The sequence below is a fragment of the Eptesicus fuscus genome, chromosome 1 (genome assembly GCF_027574615.1).
Source record: "Eptesicus fuscus isolate TK198812 chromosome 1, DD_ASM_mEF_20220401, whole genome shotgun sequence".
NCBI classification, from domain to species: Eukaryota; Metazoa; Chordata; class Mammalia; order Chiroptera; family Vespertilionidae; genus Eptesicus; species Eptesicus fuscus.
The window spans coordinates 55,685,154-55,705,479 of NC_072473.1; the positions used below are offsets into that span (position 1 = coordinate 55,685,154).

The 20,326-nt window shown below is 37.1% G+C and overlaps 1 protein-coding gene across 1 annotated transcript in view; it reads right to left on the reverse strand.

Moving 5' to 3' along the window:
* Positions 1-20,326, reverse strand: part of PHKA1 (phosphorylase kinase regulatory subunit alpha 1) — a 369,719-nt gene that overhangs the window by 330,029 nt on the left and 19,364 nt on the right. The window lies entirely within an intron of this gene.

Genomic DNA, 20,326 nt, shown 5'->3' on the forward strand with positions numbered 1-20,326 from the left:
CACTGCCCCTAGGGCAATGGAAGCTAAAGAGAAAATTAACAAATGGGACTACATCAAAATAAAAAGCTTTTTCACAGCAAAAGAAACCATCAACAAAACAACAAGAAGGCCTACTGCATGGGAGAACATATTTGCAAATGGCATCACTGATAAAGGTTTGATCTCCAACATCTACAGGCAGCTTATACAACTTAATAAAAGGAAGATAAATGATCCAATAAAAAAATGGGCAACAGACCTAAATAGAATATTTTCAAAAGAAGACAGAAGAAAGGCCAAGAGACACATGAAAACATGTTCAAAGTCACTTATTATCCGAGAGATGCAAATCAAAACAACAATAAGGTACCATCTCACACCTGTCAGAATGGCTATCATCAACAAATCAACAAACAACAAGTGTTGGCGAGGATGCGGAGAAAAAGGAACCCTCGTGCACTGCTGGTGGGAATGCAGACTGGTGCAGCCACTGTGGATAACAGTATGGAGTTTCCTCAAAAAACTGAAAATGGAACTCCCATTTGACCCAGTAATCCCACTCCTGGGAATATATCCGAAGAAACTAGAAACACCAATCAGAAAGGATATATGCACCACTATGTTCATAGCAGCACAATTTACAATAGCTAAGATTTGGAAACAGCCTAGGTGCCCATCAGCAGATGACTGGATCGGATAACTGTGGTACATCTACACAATGGAATACTATGCTGCCATAAAAAAGAAGGAATTCTCATCATTTGCAGCAACCTGGATGGAATTGGAGAACATTATGCTAAGTGAAATAGCCAGTCAATGAAAGAACAATACCACATGATCTCACTCATTTAGGGATAGTAAAGAACATTATAAAGTGGTGAACAAAAAGATAGATACAGAGACAGTAAAGCATCAAACAGACTTTCAAATTACAGGGGGAAAGTTTGGGAAAGGTGGGGGAGTTATGAAATCAAACGAAGGACTTGTATGCATGCATATAAGCATAAACAATGGACGCAAAACTCTGGGGGGGGAGGGCATGTGTGGGTGTGGGGTGGGGGGGTAATAGTAAGATATGTACACATATAATACCTCAATAAAAATATTAAAAAAAAAAAGAAAAAAAAATTCTCCATTATGTATAGAAGGTGCTCAAAAATTTGTTGAATTTGTACTTTATATATGTTATAATATCAGCATAATACTATATATATACACAATGTACATGCTGCTTTTCCCCATTTATCACAATTAAAATGTCTATAAACATTCTTTGAAAACATGACTCTTAAGTAACTACATAAAATTTTATTGTGTCAGAAAGCAAATTAGGACTTGCTGTAAGAAACTATATTATGTTGGTCCCAGAAAATAAATGTAGATAGTATTTTCCAAATATGTATTTCATTGTACTATATTAATAAATATTATCAAAAAAAAATCACATAGTCATATCAATTGATGCAGAAAAAGCATTTGACAAAATCCAACACCCTTTCTTGATAAAAACTCTCAACAAGGTGGGAATAGAAGGCTCATACCTCAACATAATAAAAGCTATATATGATAAACCCACAGCAAACATCATACTCAATGGACAAAAACTAAAAACATTTCCCCTAAGAACAGGAACAAGACAGGGATGCCCACTCTCACCACTCCTGTTTGACATAGTACTGGAAGTATTAGCCATTGCAATTAGACAAGAAGAAGAAATAAAAGGCATCCAAATTGGAAAAGAACAAGTAAAGCTGTCTTTATTTGCAGACTACATGATATTGTACATAAAAAATCCGAAAGACTCCGTCAAAAAACTAATAGACTTAATAAATGAATTTGGCAATGTAGCAGGATACAAAATTAACGCCAAGAAATCTATGGCCTTTCTATACACGAATAGTGAACTTACAGACAGAGAGACTAAAAAGGCAATTCCATTTACCATCGCACCAAAAAAATTAAGATACCTAGGAATAAACTTAACTAAGGAGGTAAAAGACCTATACACAGAAAACTACAGGACACTGAAAAAAGAGATAGAGGAAGACGTAAACAGATGGAAGAACATACCATGTTCATGGATTGGTAGAATCAACATCATTAAAATGTCCATACTACCCAAAGCAATCTATAGATTCAATGCACTCACCATTAAAATACCAATGGCATATTTCACAGACCTTGAAAGAACTCTCCAAAAATTCATCTGGAATAAAAAAAGACCCCGAATAGCCACAGCAATCCTGAGAAAGAAGAATAAAGTAGGAGGGATCTCAATACCAGATTTCAAGCTGTATTACAAAGCCACTGTTCTCAAAACAGCCTGGTACTGACACAAGAACAGACATATAGACCAGTGGAACAGAATAGAGAATCCAGATATTGACCCAAACCACTATGCTCAATTAATATTTGACAAAGGAGGCATGAACATACAATGGAGTCAAGACAGTCTCTTCAATAAATGGTGTTGGGAAAATTGGACAGATACATGCAAAAAAATGAAGCTGGATCACCAACTTACGCCATACACAAAAATAAACTCAAAATGGATACAGGACTTAAACATAAGACGGGAAACCATAAAAATACTAGAGCAATCCACAGGCAGCAAAATCTCAGACATATGCCAAAAGAAATTCTTCACTGACACTGCCCCTAGGGCAATGGAAGCTAAAGAGAAAATTAACAAATGGGACTACATCAAAATAAAAAGCTTTTTCACAGCAAAAGAAACCATCAACAAAACAACAAGAAGGCCTACTGCATGGGAGAACATATTTGCAAATGGCATCACTGATAAAGGTTTGATCTCCAACATCTACAGGCAGCTTATACAACTTAATAAAAGGAAGATAAATGATCCAATAAAAAAATGGGCAACAGACCTAAATAGAATATTTTCAAAAGAAGACAGAAGGAAGGCCAAGAGACACATGGAAACATGCTCAACGTCACTAATTATCTGAGAGATGCAAATCAAAACAACAATGCGGTACCATCTCACACCTGTCAGAATGGCTATCATCAACAAATCAACAAACGACAAGTGTTGGCGAGGATGTGGAGAAAAAGGAACCCTCGTGCACTGCTGGTGGGAATGCAGACTGGTGCTGCCACTGTGGAGAACAGTATGGAGTTTCCTCAAAAAACTGAAAATGGAACTCCCATTTGACCCAGTAATCCCACTCCTGGGAATATATCCGAAGAAACTAGAAACACCAATCAGAAAAGATATATGCACCCCTATGTTCATAGCAGCACAATTCACCATAGCTAAGATTTGGAAACAGCCTAGGTGCCCATCAACAGATGACTGGATCAGAAAACTGTGGTACATCTACACAATGGAATACTATGCTGCCATAAAAAAGAAGGAATTCTCAGGATTTGCAGCAACCTGGATGGAATTGGAGAACATTATGTTAAGTGAAATAAGCCAGTCAATGAAAGAAAAATACCACATGATCTCACTCATTTATGGGTAATAAAGAACATTATAAACTTGAACAAAAAGATAGATACAGAGACAGTAAAGCATCAAACAGACTGTCCAATTACAGGGGGAAAGTTAGGGAGAGGTGGGGGAGATAAATGATCAATCAAAGGACTTGTATGCATGCATATAAGCATAACCAATGGATGCAAAACTCTGGGGGGTGAGGGCATATATGGGAGTGGGGTGGGGGGTGGCAATGGTAAGATATGTACACATATAATACCTTAATAAAAAAAATTGGAAAAAAAAATCAGGACTAGCTTACAACACTGAGGAGCAGTGGAATGCAGGAAACTGGAATACTGTCCTGACTGGGAAACAGGTGTGCCAAACAGAACAATAGAGGAAATGAATGACCTTCACTACTGCACATTTTATTTTTTTAACTTATTTTTTTTTACTTTGTATTGTTTTTTATTTTTATTTTTTTCATCTTTTACTTAAGAAACTATTTTTTTATTTTTTTCTCACTTAATTTTACATATTTAATTATTACATTTTTATTTTCAATCAGTATTATTACTACTACTATTTTCCTTTTTTTTTTAAAAAAGTGTCATTTTATTTTCTCTTTATTTTACTTTGGGACTAATGTTCTACATTCTATTTTCATCTTTCCATTAGCATCTTATTACTCTATCTCAACTCTACCTTTATGCCATCACTCTCTTCCTAACTTTTCCCCTTTTGGTGTCCTGTTTCTCTTATCCTTTTCTTGCTTTAGATTTTCCCTATTCTTTCTTTTTACCCCCTGTTAAAATTTCACCCTACTTATATATATAATTTCCAATCCCCTGCTCCAGGTCCATTCACACCTCGTTCTTCTCTGTCTTCACTATCCAAAAATTGTTTTTCTCTCTGTCCTTTTGTTGTTGTTTGTGTGAATGCTGATGATATTGATTCTTTATGCTTTTTTGTGAGATTGTTTTGCTTATTCTTTTGTTTTGTTTTCTTGTTTGCTTTGTTTTTGTTTGTTTTTGCTTCGGTTTTCCCTCACCTCGATTGATATTAGTTGTTGTTTGTAGTTTGTATTAATCTCCAGGTACTTGTTGCAGGCATTTGTTGGGATTAGTGACTGTTTTATTGAAAATTTCTCCCCATATATATAGTTTGTTCCCCTTTTCTTTCTTAATCTCTTTATTTTCTCTCTTACTTTTTTTCCTTTTCCCAATTTCATTTTGGCACTCCGTTCTTTTTTTTCTCTCTTCCTCTTTCTCTCCTATTCCCTAATTTGCCTTTCTCTGGTGATCACCTTAGTTTGGGGTTATTAATATCATGAATACATTCATGTTCAGTGCCTTGTGCATTGTACCTGGTTATGTTGTATTTTGTGCCTTTAAATCAACACAGTAGAGAAAGAATTACATAACCAGACACCCGGAGAAGAGAGACCATGGGGAAACAAAGAAACAGCCCACACATGAAAGAAAAGCAGGCATCACTAGAAAGGAAAGTAAACGAAATGGAGGCAAGTAACCTGTCAGAGAAAGAATTCAGAGAAATGGTCATACGGTGGCTGAAAAGAATGGAAGACAAATTTGACAATATGAGTGAGAACCAAGAGGAAATGAAGAAGAACCAAGAAGAAATGAAAAATGACATTGCTGCTGTAGAGAACTCAATAGAAAGCATCAAGAGTAGACTAGAAGAAGCAGAGGACCGCATTAGTGAGCTAGAAGACAAGGTAGGAAAAAATACCCAATTAGAGCAGCTTCTAGAAAAAAAATTAAAAAGCAGGAGGAGAGCCTAAGGGAACTGTGGGACAACACTAAACAAAACAACATCCACAAAATAGGGGTTCCAGAAGGAGAGGAAACTGAACAAGGAATAGAAAACCTTTTTGAACAAATAATGACAGAAAACTTCCCTGATATAGGTAAGAAAAAACCCACAAAAAATCCAAGAAGCTCACAGAGTCACAAGCTAAATGAACCCCAAAAGACCAACCCCAAGGCACATTATAATTAAACTGGCAAACAGTAATGACAAAGTAAGAATCTTAAAAGCAGCCAGAGAGAGACAGAAAGTTACCTACAAGAGAATCCCCATCAGACTAGCAATTGAATTCTCAACAGAAACTCATCAGGCCAGAAGGGAATGGAATGACATATAAAAAGTCTTGCAAAGGAAGGGTCTAAATCCAAGAATACAGTTCCCAGCAAGTCTATCAAACAAAATAAAGGGTGAAATCAGGAGCTTCACCGACAAAAAAGAACTAAGGGAATTTATTATCACCAAACCAGCAATGCAAGAAATGTGAAAGGGTCTGCTGTAAAAAAAAGAAATAGGAAACAAAGAAGGAACACAGGGGTAAAGAATAAAAATAGCGACAAATAAGTAATTATATAATATCACCATAAATGTAAATGGATTAAATGCCCCAATCAAAAGATAAAGGGTAACGGATTAGATAGGAAAACACGACCCATATATCTGCTGCCTACAAGAAACTCACCTCAGAAAAAAGAAGCACACAGACTGAGGGTGAAAGTGGGAAAAAGGTTTTTCAGATGAATGGAAATGAAAAAAAAAAGCTGGAGTAGCAATACTTATATCTGACAAATTAGATCTTAAAGTGATGGACATAACAAGAGATAAGGAAGGCCACTTCATAACACTAAAGGGAGCAATTCAACAAGAAGAAATAACTCTGGTAAACATATACACACCCAATACAGGAGCATCCAAATACATAAAAAAAAAACACCTGGAATATATCAAGGAAGAGATTGACAGCAATACAATCATAGTAGGAGACTTTAATACCCCACTATCACCATGGGACAAATCCTCTAAACAAAAAATCAGCAAAGAAGTATCAATCCTAAATGACTCACTAGAACAGATGGAATTAATTGACATCTTCAGAACAGTTCACCCCAAAGCCACAGAATATACGTTCTTCTCAATTGCACATGGGTCATTTTCAAAGATAGGCCATATGTTGGGTCATAGACAAAGTCTCTTCAAATTCAAGAAGACAGAAATCATACCGAGTATCTTCTCAGACCACAATGGCATAAAACTGGAAGTCAATTACAATAAAAACAATCCAAAAAATAAATAAATGAAACACATGGAGACTAAACAGCATGCTATTAAACAATGACTGGGTTACCAGAGAGATCAAGGAAGAAATAAAAAACATCATGGCAACAAATGACAATGAAAACACAACAATCCAAAATCTATGGGACACAGTGAAAGCAGTCTTGAGAGGGAAGTTCATAGCTCTACAAGCCTACTGCAAAAAATAAGAAACAATGGTAATAAATTACCTAACCTTACAACTCAAAGAGTTAGAAAGAGAGCAACAAGAAAAGTCCAGTGTAAGCAGAAGGAAGGAAATAATAAAGATCAGAGTGGAGTTAAACGACATAGAGACCAAAGAAACAATACAAAAGATCAACAAAACAAAGAGCTGGTTCTTTGAAAGCATAAACAAGATTGATGAACCTCTAGCCAGGCTCACCAAGAAGCGAAGAGAGAGGACCCAAATAAACAAAATCAGAAATGAAAGAGGTGAAATAACAACAGACCCCACAGAAATACAAAGGATGGTTAAAAAATACTATGAACAACTCTATTCCAATAAACTGGGCAACCTGGAGGAAATGGACAAATTTCTAGAAAAATATAACCTTCCAAAACTCAATCAGAAAAAATCTAAATAGCTCAATAGGCCAATAACTATGGATGAAATTGAAGCGTTCATCAAAAAGCTTCCAGCAAACAAAAGCCCGGGGCCAGACGGCATCACAGGGGAGTTTTACCAAACATTCAAGGAAGAAATAAAACCTATCCTGATCAGACTATTCCAAAAAATTCAAGAGGAAGGAACACTTCCAAGCTCCTTCTATGAAGCCAGCATCACCCTAATACCAAAACCAGATAAAGACAACACAATGAAAGAGAATTACAGGACAATATCCCTCATGAACATAGATGCCAAAATCCTCAACAAAATACTAACAAATCGGATCCAGCATTACATCAGAAAGATCATACACCATGCCTAAGTAGGTTTTATCCCAGGAATGCAAGGAAGGTACAATATCCACAAATCAATAAACGTGATACATCACATAAACAAACTGAGAGATAAAAATCACATAGTCTTATCAATTGATGCAGAAAAAGCATTTGACAAAATCCAACACCCTTTTTTGATAAAAACTCTCAACAAGGTGGGAATAGAAGGCTCATACCTCAACATAATAAAAGCTATATATGATAAACCCACAACTAACGTCATACTCAATTGGAAAAAATAAAATCATTTCCCCTAAGAACAGGAACAAGACAGGGATGCCCACTCTCACAACTCCTGTTTGACATAGTACTGAAAGTATTAGCCATTGCGATCAGACAAGAAGAATAAATAAAAGGCATCCAAATTGGAAAAGACTAAGTAAAGCTGTCCTTATTTGCAGATGACATGATATTGTACATAAAAAAACCTGAAAGACTCCATAAAAAAACTAATAGACTTAATAAATTAATTCGACAATATAGCAGGATACAAAATAAACGCCAAGAAATCTACGGCATTTCTATACACCAATAGTGAATTTATATAAAGAAAGACTATAAAAGCAATCCCATTTGCCATCACACCAAAAAAATTAAGATATCTAGGAATAAACTTAACTAAGGAGGTAAAAGACCTATACACAGAAAACTACAGGACACTGAAAAAAGAGATAGAAGAAGACGTACACAGATGGAAGAACATACCATGTTCATGGATTGGTAGAATCCATATCATTAAAATGTCCATACTACCCAAAGAAATCTATAGATTCAATGCACTCCCTGTTAAAATACCGATGGCATATTTCACAGACCTAGAAAGAACTCTCCAAAAATTCATCTGGAATAAAAAAAGACCCCGAATAACCACAGCAATCCTGAGAAAGAAGAATAAAGTTGGTGGGATCTCAATACCAGATTTCAAGCTGTATTACAAAGCCACTGTTCTCAAAACAGCCTTGTACTGGCACAAGAATAGGCATATAGACCAATGGGATAGAATAGAGAATCCAGATATTGACCCAATCCACTATACTCAATTAATATTTGATAAAGGAGGCATGAACATATAATGGAGTCAAGACAGTCTCTTCAATAAATGGTGTTGGGAAAATTGGACAGATACATGCAAAAAAATGAATCTGGACCACCAACTTACACCATACACAAAAATAAACTCAAAATGGATACAGGAATTAAACATAAGATGGGAATCCATAAAAATGCCAGAGGAATCCACAGGCAGCAAAATCTCAGACTTATCCTGAAAGAACTTCTTCACTGATACTGCTCCTAGGGCAATGGAAGCTAAAGAGAAAATAAATAAATGGGACTACATCAAAATAAAAAGCTTTTTCATAGCAAAAGAAACCATCAACAAACCAACAAGAAAGCCCACTGTATGGGAGAACATATTTGCAAATGTTATCACTGATAAAGGTTTAATCTCCAACATCTACAGGCAACTTATACAACTTAATAAAAGGAAGATAAATGATCCTATAACAAAATGGGCAACGTACCTACATAGAATCTTTTCAAAAGAAGGCAGAAGGAAGGCCAGGAGACACATGAAAATATGCTCAAAGTCACTAATTATCCGAGAGATGCAAATCAAAACGACAATGCGGTACCATCTCACACCTGTCAGAATGGCTATCATCAACAAATCAACAAATGACAAATGCTGGCGAGGATCTGGAGAAAAAGGAACCCTCATGCACTGCTGGTGGGAATGCAGACTTGTGCAGCCACTGTGGAGAACAGTATGGAGTTTCCTCAAAAAACTAAAAATGCAACTCCCATTTCACCCAGTAATCCCACTCCTAGGAATATATCCTAAGAAACTAGAAACACCAATCAGAAAAGATATATTCACCCCTATGTTCATAGCAGCACAATTTACAATAGCTAAGATTTGGAAACAGCCTAAGTGGCCATCAGTAGATGACTGGATTTGGATAAAAAAGAAGGCATTCTTATTATTTGCAGCAACCTGGATGGAACTGGAGAGCATTATGCTAAGTGAAATAAGCCATTCAATGAAAGAGAAATACCACATGATCTCACTCATTTGTGGATAATAAAGAACATTATAAACTGATGAACAAAAATGATAGATACTGAGGCAGTAAAGCATCAAACAGACTGTCAAGTTATAGCGGGAAGGTTAGGGAGAGGTGGGGGAGATAACAGATCAACTGAAGGACTTGTATGCATGCATATAAGCATAACCAATGGACGCAAGACACTGGTGGGTGAGGGCATGTATGGGAATGGGGTTGAGGGGCAATGGGAAGATATATACACATGTAATACCTTAATAAAAAAATGAAGAACAACAGCAACATAAATAAAAATTTGCAATGATATTTTTGCCTTTTAATCAAATTCTTCCCCATTATAGCCTGGCTTTAAACAAAAGACGTCCTCTCCCACTTTGGATCGCAACTTCCAAAACTTGGTGCAAGCTTTGTGTGCAGTGAATCTTCCCCACCTTTTTCTCGGTGATCCCCACCTTTTCCAGTGATCGCCACCTTTACCGGTGAATTGCCTTTTTTTGCTCAGGTGAATCTTCTCCAGATGTCCTTTGTTTGGGTGCCAGAAATGCCGCAACCTTCTGCAGCAAGGATTCAGAATCTGGAGAAAGGGCCACGTGCAAATGGATATAATAGATAAGAAATATAAATTTGGAAGGCATTGGGGGAGCCAGGCAGAGACCTACTCTCTAGTGGAGTGGCTCCCCGAATCTCCGGACCCATGGCTTTTTATTTACTGGAATTTGCCCTTTAGCAAAGCAAACACACATATCAAAGGTAAGGTTTGATAAACAGTAAAAGATTATCAGGTTAGGGGATTGCCCTGAGCCATCATTTTCTTGAAAGAACAATCGATGCATAGCTTTTAGCCCTTGCTAAAGCCCCAAGGTACATCAGCCTTCTGACAGACCTCTCACATTTATTTTGCTAACTACTTGCTGGTCTTTGCCTCCAGCAGTGTCTGTTTTTCTGCCAATACCATTCTTTTTTGATTATCATAGCCCTGTAGTGTAATTAAAGTCAGGTAGTGTGATACCTCTGACTTCATTCTTTTTTCTCAGAATTACTTTGTTTTGGGGGGGGATCTTTTGTGGTTCCATTTAAATCTGATAAATTTTGTAACAAAGCAACTTGTACACTTTTAACGTTTAAAACTGAGCATCATCTTTTCTTTCCAGTGAAACAAAAAGAAAATTGAAAAAATAAACAGGAACAAAATTACAATAGAGAAATGTCAATTCCAAATAAGATCCTACAGGTTCTGCTGATTCTCCCATCGAGTGGCAGGGCTCAAGTAATCATTAGGAGAGAATTTTATCTTAAAAGTGTCATCTTAGACTGCAAGGATGTCCGTTAAACATCACAATTAAACATGCCAAAGGAGAAGCCATATTGTCAAAATGCCCACTTAACCCACCCAACCATCTCAAACCCACTCTTTGCTCACCTTCTATAACCCCCCCTTTTTTTAAGTTTTTTTTTTTTCATTTTTTTAAACATGAGAAAGTAGACAGATACATGTTGGTAAATGCTAACTGTCCATATTCACATAGAGACACAGCAGGTTGCCCAGGACCAAACCAGAGAGGGTCGGACCTGCATTACCACCATTTGTCCACCATCCAGAACTGAAATATCATTGCTGACATGTACACATAAGGAACTGTTTGACATTGAAATTGGGACTCAAAAGAACTGTTGGCCCAGAAAGAAACTCACTACAGACTGATTCATTTGCCTCTCAGCATAACCATTATGGCTTCTCTCATTTTCTGTTCTTATATGTGTATTTCTAGTATCACCTGATCTCACTCATCTATGGGAAATAATGAACAACATAAACCGATGAACAAAAACAGACCTGGAGACAGGGAAGCATCGATCAGACTGTCAAACCTCAGAGGGAAGGTAGGGGAGGGTGGGATTAAGGGGGAGAGATCAACCAAAGGACTTGTATGCATGCATATAAGCCTAACCAGTGGTCACAGACAACAAGGGGGTGGGGGCATGCGTGGGGAGGGGTTTGGGATGGGAATGGGGGGATGAGGACAAATATGTAATACCTTAATCAATAAAGAAATTAATAAAATAAAAGTGAAAAAATAAATCTGATAAATTTTTATTCTACTTCTTAAAAATGACATTGGCATTTTGATGGGGATTGCATTCAATCGTATACTGCTTTGGGGAATATGGCCATTTTAACTATGTTGATTCTTCCAATCCATAAATATGGAATATCTTTCCATTTCATTGTGTCTTTTTCAACTTCTTTTAAAAATGCTTTGTAGGTATTTCACATCCATTGTTTATTCCTAGGTATTTTATTTTTTTGTTGCAATTGCAAAAGGAATTGTGTGTGTTTTGTTTTGCATTTGTTTTTCTGATGTTTCATTGTTAGCAGGAACGCAGTGGATTTTTGTATATTCAGTGTATATACTGCAACTTTACTATATTCCTTTATTGTTTCTAAATTATATGGTGGAGTTTTTAGGATTTTCTATATAGGGAATTATGTCACCTGTAAAAATTGATACCTTTACTTTTTCCTTCCAGATTTGGATGTCTTTTATTTCTTTCTCTTGCCTTACTGCTCTGACTAGGACTTTTAGAACTATGTTCAATAACAATGATAAGAATGGGTATCCTTGTCTTGTTACTGATTACAAAGGAAAATCTTTCAGCTTTTTGCAATTGAATATGATATTGGCTGAGGATCTGTCATATATGTTCTTTATTATGTTGAGGTACTTTCCTTCTATTCCTAATTTATTGAGTGTTTTAGTCATAAATGGATGTTGAATCTTATTAAATGCTTTTCTGCACCTACTGTTAAGATCATATGATTTTTATCCTTTCTTTTGTTAATTTGGTGTATTATATAGGTTGATTTGCAAATGTTCAACCATCCTTGTGACACTGGAATGAACCCCACATGATCGTGATGTATTATTTTTTTGATGTATTGTTGTATTCTATTTACTAATATTTTGTTAGGATTTTTGCATCTGTGTTCATCAGAGATATTGGTCTGTAGTTTTCTTATTCTGTTATTCTTGCCAGGTTTTGGTATCAGAGTTATGTTGGCCTCATAAAATGTGTTAGGAAGTATAGTCTCTTCTCAATTTTCTGAAAGAGTTTGAGAAGGATAGGTTTTAAATCTTCTTTGAAAGTTTGGTAGAATTCACTGGTGAAGCCATCTGGTCCTTGACTTTTATTTTGGGAGACGTTTTTTATGGTTTTTCAATTTCCTCGCTACTGATTGGTCTATTTAGGTTTTCCAATTCTTCAATATTTAGTCTAGGAATGTTATATATTTCTAGGAACTTCTCTATTTCTTCTAGGTTGTTGAATTTTGTGGCATATAGTTTTTCATAGTATTCTTGAATGATCCTTTGTATATCTGTGATGTCTGTGGTGACTTTCATTTCTGATTTTGTTTATATGGGTTTGCTCTCTTTTTCCCTTGGAATTTAGCCAGGGGGTTTTCTATTTTATTAATCTATTCAAAGAAGCAGTTTTTTTGTTTTAATTTTTTCTTTAGTCTTTTTGTTCTCTATTTCATTCAGTTCTGCTCTAATTTTTATCATTTCTTTTCTTCTGCTGACTTTTGGGGTTTTTTGTTCTTCTTTTTCCAGTACCTTAGTTGTTCATTTGGGATTTCTCTTGTTTCTTGATATAGGCCTGTAATGATATAAACTTCCCTCTTATTACTGATTTTGCTGCATCCCAGAAGTTTTGATGTGTTGTATTGTAATTCTCATTTGTCTCTATATATCTTCTGATCTCAATATCTTCTGATCTCATCTTTTATTTCTTCTTTGACTCAGTCATTTTTAGTAGTATGTTGTTTAATCTCCACATATTTGTGTGTTTCTTTACCTCCTTTTTGCATAATTTCATGGCACTGTGATCAGATAATATATTTGGTATAATTTCAATCTTCTTGAATTTGTTAATGCTAGTCTTTTGACCCAACATGTGATCTATCCTTAAGAATGTTCCATGGTACAGAAGAATGCATAATCTGATGTTCTTGGATGAAAGGTTCTGTAAATGTCCATTATGTCCATTTGGTCTATTGTGTCACTTATGACAATGTCTTTATTGATTTTCTGATTGGATATCTACCTAGAACTGTCAAAGGAGTATTAAGTTCCACAACTATGATTGTGTTTTGATCAGTTTCTCCCTTTATTTCTGTGAGTTGTTTTATATATTTCAGTACTCTTTGGTTCGGTGCATATACATTAAGTGTTAGGTTTTCTTGATGTACTATCCCCTTTATCATTATAAAGTGTATATCTTTGTCTTGTTATCTTGACATCAGATATAAGTATGGCTACACCTCCTTTTCTTTGCATGTTATTTGCTTAGAGAATCATTTTTCACCCCTTTACTTTGAATCTACCTTTGTCTTTGCAGCTTAGATGTGTCTCATGTAGGCAGCATATGGGTGTGTTTTGTTTTTTATCCACACTGCTACCCAGTGCCTCTTCATTGGTGAATTGAGACCATTTACATTTAGGATAATTATTGATTTATAAGGATTTCCTATAGCTATTTTACCTTTTGTTTTCTATCTCCATTGGTTCCTGTTCTGTGTGTTTCTGTCTGTTGTTTTTGTTTGGTGGTATTCCATACTTCTTTCCTGTTTCCTCTTTTTTTCCAGCTATGAGGTTCAGTTTTGGGGTTTTTGTGTGTGGTTACATTAGCTTTATGAAAAAGAAAGTGGCATATATACAATTGTGTGTGTTTTTTTTTTCTTTTTAGTGCAACTGATCTCCATCCTCCTTTGCCAAGTTAGACCTTTATCCCAATCCCTTTTATGTTTTTCTTGTTACAAATTATCCTTGTTTATGCTGTAAGTTTTGTGTTGATCTTACTCATAATGTTGTGACATTTTGCTTTTTTTTTTTTTCAGGTAGAATAACCCCCTTAAGTATTTCCTGCAATGGAGGTTTTCTGTTTACAAATTCCCTCAGCTTCTGTGTTTTTGGGAATGTCTTTATTTCTCCTTGATATTGAAAGAATAATGTTGCTGGACATATTATTCTTGGCTGGTAATTTCTCTCTTTTAGTCATTTAAATATATGGTTCCACTCTCTTATGGCTTATAGAGCTTCTGCTGAGAAGTTGGATGATATTCTGATAGGTTTTCCTTTGTAAGTCACTTCCTTCTTTTCCCTGACTGCTTTGAGAATTTTTTTCTTTGTCATTACTTTTTGACAGTTTAATACAATGTGCCTAGGAGAAGGCCTTTTTGAATTAAAGTAATTGGGTATACTGCTTGCTTCTTGGATTCAAAGTTCTAGCTCTTTCCACAGGTTTGGGAAGTTCTCTTCAACTATTTGTGTGAATAGGTTTACTGTTTCCTTCTCTCTTCTCCTTCTGGTATGCCTATTATTCTTATATTGCTTTTTCTTATGTAGTCAAGTATCTCTTGTGGAGCTCTTTCTTTTTTGTCTTTTTATGCTCCAATTTTCTCTTCTTCCTTCTGAGACATTTCTATATTCCTATCTTCGATACCACTATTCTTCCCTCCATCTGGTTGGCTCTGTTTCCTATGCTCAGTTCACTCCTGATCTCCTAAACTGAATGCTTTATTTCCAGGTTTTCTGTTTGATTCTTTTTTAAATTTTCAATATCTTTGGTTAAGTACTCATTTTGTTCATTAATTTGCTCTCTAAGTGCATAAAATTGCCTGTCAGTATCTTCTTGTATCCCATTGAGTATTTTCAGAACTACAATGTTGAATTCTCTGTCATTTATATCACATATTTCCATGTGTTCCAGTTTGTTTTCTGGAAATTTTTCATATTCTTTCTGAGCTGCCTCACTGCCTTGCTTATTCATGGTATTTGATGGGCTTTTTCTCCATCTAGGCATCTATGTGTTGCATTTTCTCTAGCAGATGTCAATAAAGAGGAAATCCTACTATTTTCCCAGAGATGGTACTGAATTACAAGTTCTTTAGGTCTGTGAAGTACCAAAGCTGACCTCGCTGCACTGCTTGGGAGTGGGGTTCATTTTGCCCTCTCGGTAATGGCAACCCTGGACCTCCATGGGGTCCCCCCACAAGTGCCCTAATCATGGATCAGTCACAGAGGAAAATAGTGATTTTGCGGTAATGGTTCTCAGTTTGCAGATAATATGCTCTTCAACCCAATACCAAGGGCAACTGCAGGCGAGTTTGGGAGCCTAAGGGGCAGCAGGGTTCTGTGGCTCCATTTCTTTGTTTGGAACACTGACCACCAAACAGGTGACAGCCACAGCAGAACCCCTACCTTGTGTCCTTGCCCCAGTCTCTTGGTTGGCTCAGCACTCCCTCCTGCTGGAGTGCCTATGGAGACTCTCTCTTCTTTCTCAACAAAGAAAGCTGCTTCCTCTCCTCTCAGGGCCAAGCCCACTGCAAGCTCCCAGCTGCAGATCTGTGTCTGTAGCCAGTTTGAGATCTCTACCTTTCTCGCCTCCCATGTTTGTTCCTGTTTTCCCACCTTTAGATACATCAATGTGTGGATCTCTCAGGCATGTCTATAATTGACAGGGAATTCTTTGTTGAGTTATAGTTGATCAAGTTGTTGAAATTTCAGGAGGAAAGACCAAGAGAATCTCTCACACTGCCATTACTCTGACATCACTCTCTCATTAGGATTTGAATCTGCATTTTCTTAGTGATTAATGATGTTCAATGTTTTTCATGTACTTATCAGTCTTTTGAATATCTTTAGAGAAATCTCAATTCGAGTTATTTGCCCATTTTAAATTATCTTTCTATATTGAGATGTGAGGCTTCTTTATATATTTTATTTTATTTTTTGTTAATTCTTACCCAAGGATATATTTCCATTGATTTTTAAGAGAGAGTGGAAGGGAGCGGGGAGACAGAGAGAAACATCAATGTGAGTGAGACATATAGATTGGTTGCCTCCTGCATGCGCCCAGACCAGGGCTGGGGATCAAGCCTGCAATCAAGGCATGTGCCACCAACCAGAATCAAATTTGGGACCCTTCAATCCATGGGCCAACACTCTTTCCACTGAGCCAAACCAGCTAGGGCAAGTTATTTATATATTTTACATACAAGTCCCTTATCACATAAATAATTTGCAAATATATTCTATCATATTTTGGGTTGTTTTGGTTTTTTACCTTATTGCAAGGTGTCCTCTAAAACACAAAAGTTCTTAATTTGAAAAAATCTAATTTATTTATTTTTCCTTTAGTTACTTATGCTTTTTGTGTCATATCTAACAGAGCTTTGTCTAACCCAAGGTCAGGGAAGATTTACTCCTGTATTTTCCTAAGTGTTTGTTATGAACTAAATTGTGTCCCTTCCCCATCAAATTCGTTGAAGCCTTAACCATCAATGTGACTGTATTTGGAGATAAGGCTTTTAAGGAGGCCATTCAGTTTAAATGAGGTCACAAGGGTGAGGCTCCAATAAAATAGGGACTGGTATCCTTATAAGAGGAGACATCAGGGGTGCACCCACACAAGAAGAAAAGGACATGTAATCACACCGCTGAGAAGGCAGCTGTTTGCAAACCAAGGCTAAGGAGCTCACCAGAAACCAGTCCTGCCAACATCTTGATATTGGATGTCCAGCCTCCAGAACTGTGAGAAAATTAATTTCTGTTATTTAAGCCACCGATTCTGTGGCATTCTGTTATGGAAGCCCTAGCAGATTAATAATTTTATAGTTTTCCTTTTATATATATTTCAGTTTATGATTCATTTTTGAGTTATTTGTCTATGGTGTGAGGAAGAATTCCAATTTCATTCTTTTGTATGCAGATATCCAGTTTTCCTATCACCATTTGTTGAGAAGACTATCATTTCTCTATTGAATTATCTTGGCACCCTTGTTAAAAATCAACTGACCATAGCCCTAACTGGTTTGGCTCAGTGGATAGAGCATCGGCCTGCAGACTGAAAGGTCCCAGGTTCAATTCCGGTCAAGGGCATGTACCTTGGTTGCAGGCACATCCCCAGTAGGAGCTGTGCAAGAGGCAGCTGATCGATGTTTCTCTCTCATAGATGTTTCTAATTCTCTTTCCTTCTCCCTTCCTTTCTGTAGAAAATCAATAAAATATATATATTTTTAAAAATCAACTGACCATAAATGATGGTTTAATTTTGGACTATCAAATCTGTTACTCTATATATTTATTACCACACTGTTTAAATTATTGTAGCTTTGTAATAAGTTTTGAAATAAAAAAGTGTCAATCATCCTATTTTGTTCTTCTTTTTCAAAAAATTTTTGGCCACTCTAGGTCCCTTGAATTTCCATTTGTATTTTTGGATCAGCTTGTCAATTTCTGTGGAGTCTTAAGACATTTGGGATTTTTATAAGAATTCTGTTAAATCTATAGTTCAATTTGGGGAATGTTGCCATTTAAATGTCTTCTAATTCATGAACATTGGATGTCTTTTCATTTAATTAGATCTTTATTTTTTTCAACATTTTATAGATTTTAAAGTACAAGTTTTATACTATTTTGTTAAATTTATGCCTCAGTATTTCATTTTGATAATATTGTAAATACAAATTATTTTCTTAATTTAATTTTTGGTTTATTTCTAGTGTATAGAAATAAAATTGATTTTTGCACATTGATATTTAACCAGTTACCTTCCTGAATTTGTATATTTAAGTGGATTCCTTAAGATTTCTATATATGAGACCTTATCATCTACAAATGTAGAGAGTTAAACTTCTTTATCTGATATATTTTATTTCTTTTTATTGCCTATTTGCCCCAGCCAAAACTGCCAGTAGACTTCTAAATACAAATGAGAAGAAATTGACATCCTTGTCTAGTTCTTACCTTGGGGAGTAAAGCAGATATTTTAAAAACTATTAAATATGATGTTAGCTATGGGTTTTGTAGATGCTCTTTATCAGGTTGAAGACATTCCATTGCTTGTTTTTTGAGTGATTTTATTATTAACTAGAGGCCCGGTGCATGAAATTCATGCATGGGAGTGAGGGGGGGGCGGAATCAGGCCTAAACCGGCAGTCGGACATCCCCCTCACAATCCTGGACTGCTGGCTCCTAATCGCTCACCTGCCTGCCTGCCTGGTCGCCCCTAACTCCCCCCCCCCGATGCCGGCCTGATCGCCCCTCACTGCCTCTGCATGCCGGCATGATCGCCCCTAACTGCCCCCCCCCCGCCTGCATGGTCGCCCCTAAGTGCCCCGTCGCCAGCCTGGTCACCCCTTACTGCCCCCCTGCTGGCCAGGTCACCCCCAACTGCCCCCCATGCCAGCCTAATTGCCCCCAACTGCCCCTTTGTCATCCTGGTCGCGGTCGCCCTCAACTGTACCCCCCTCCCCCCCGCTGGCCTGGTTGTCCCTAACTTCCCCCCCACCAGCCTGGTCACCTCTTACTGCCCCCCCCTGCTGGCCTGGTCACCCCCAACTGCCCCCCTCTGCCAGCCTGGTTGCCCCTAAATGCACCCCCTGCCAGCCTGGTCATCCCTCACGCCCCCCCCCCCCCACCGCTGGTCTGGTCACCCCACACAGCCTGCTTGTTCAGTCATTTGGTCGTCCCTCACTAACCCCTCTGCTGGCCTGGTCATAGGCAAACACCTTGTGAGGGCATGATGGTCAATTTGCATATTACCTCTATTATATAGGATGCTTTCTCTGTGTCTAATGAGAGGAATGTATAGATTTTTCTTCTATTCCATTGACATGATGCATTACAGTAATTGATTTTCAGATGTTAAAACAACTTTGCATTATTGGGATAAATATTACTTGGTTATGGTTTATAATCCTTTTTATATATTGCTGAATTCAGTTTGCTAGTATTTTGTTGAGGATTTAAAAATACATATTCATAAAAGATATTTGTCTGTAGTTTTCTTTTCTTGTGATGTCTTTGGTTTTGGTGTCAGAGTAATATTGGTCTCATAGAATGAATTTGCAAATGTTGCTTCCTCTTCTATTTTTTGAAGTGTTTATAAAGAGCTGTTTGTCCAGGGAGCGGAGGGGGAGGAGGCTTTATTAGCAAAAATATACTTATGCAAGAAAAGGAGAAGAGTATTCTGGGGTAATTCTCACCCTGAATGCTTTTAGTACCAAGGAGCCCTTGGTACTCAATGCTTTTAGTAACCAGATAGGAAGATAAAGAAATTACAATGTTAAAAATGTGGTATTGTGACAAGTGTTATTTACTTACCTCAGGAAAATCTGGCAAAGGTCCTGTTTCATTTACAAATTGAATATAATTAGATTCACTATCTTCCCAACTTGTGAGAAATAAAAGGAAATTATGTTGATTCTTATGCTTTCCATTTTCAGGTAAAGCATCTAAAAGTAATAACAAAACCATCCAAAAAGGGTATGTTATTCAGTAATAAAAAGTAAACATTTAAATTCTGATTCCTAAATTAATTCCCTTAAATACAAGTTAGTTGCCTATAGACAGATGCCTTGTTCATAATCCTATATAATAAAAGTGTAATATGCAAATCCACCAAACGGAGGAATGACCAGTGGGGGGCGGGGCCAGCAAACAGGTGGCGCCAGGCCAGCCAAGGCGTGTGCCAGCGAGCAGAGGGAGGGGACGGCAATGGGATGGGGGGACGGCAGCAACCAGTGGTGGGGGGCATGGGAGCCGGCGTCATCCCCTGATTGCCCACCTGGTTCCCTCCCACAGAGGCCATGGGTAGCAACGGGGTGATTCAGGGCATGGCTGACTGCTCACCATCCCCAGATAGGCCTACTGGGGTCACCTCCCACAGAGGGAGGCCAGACTAAGCC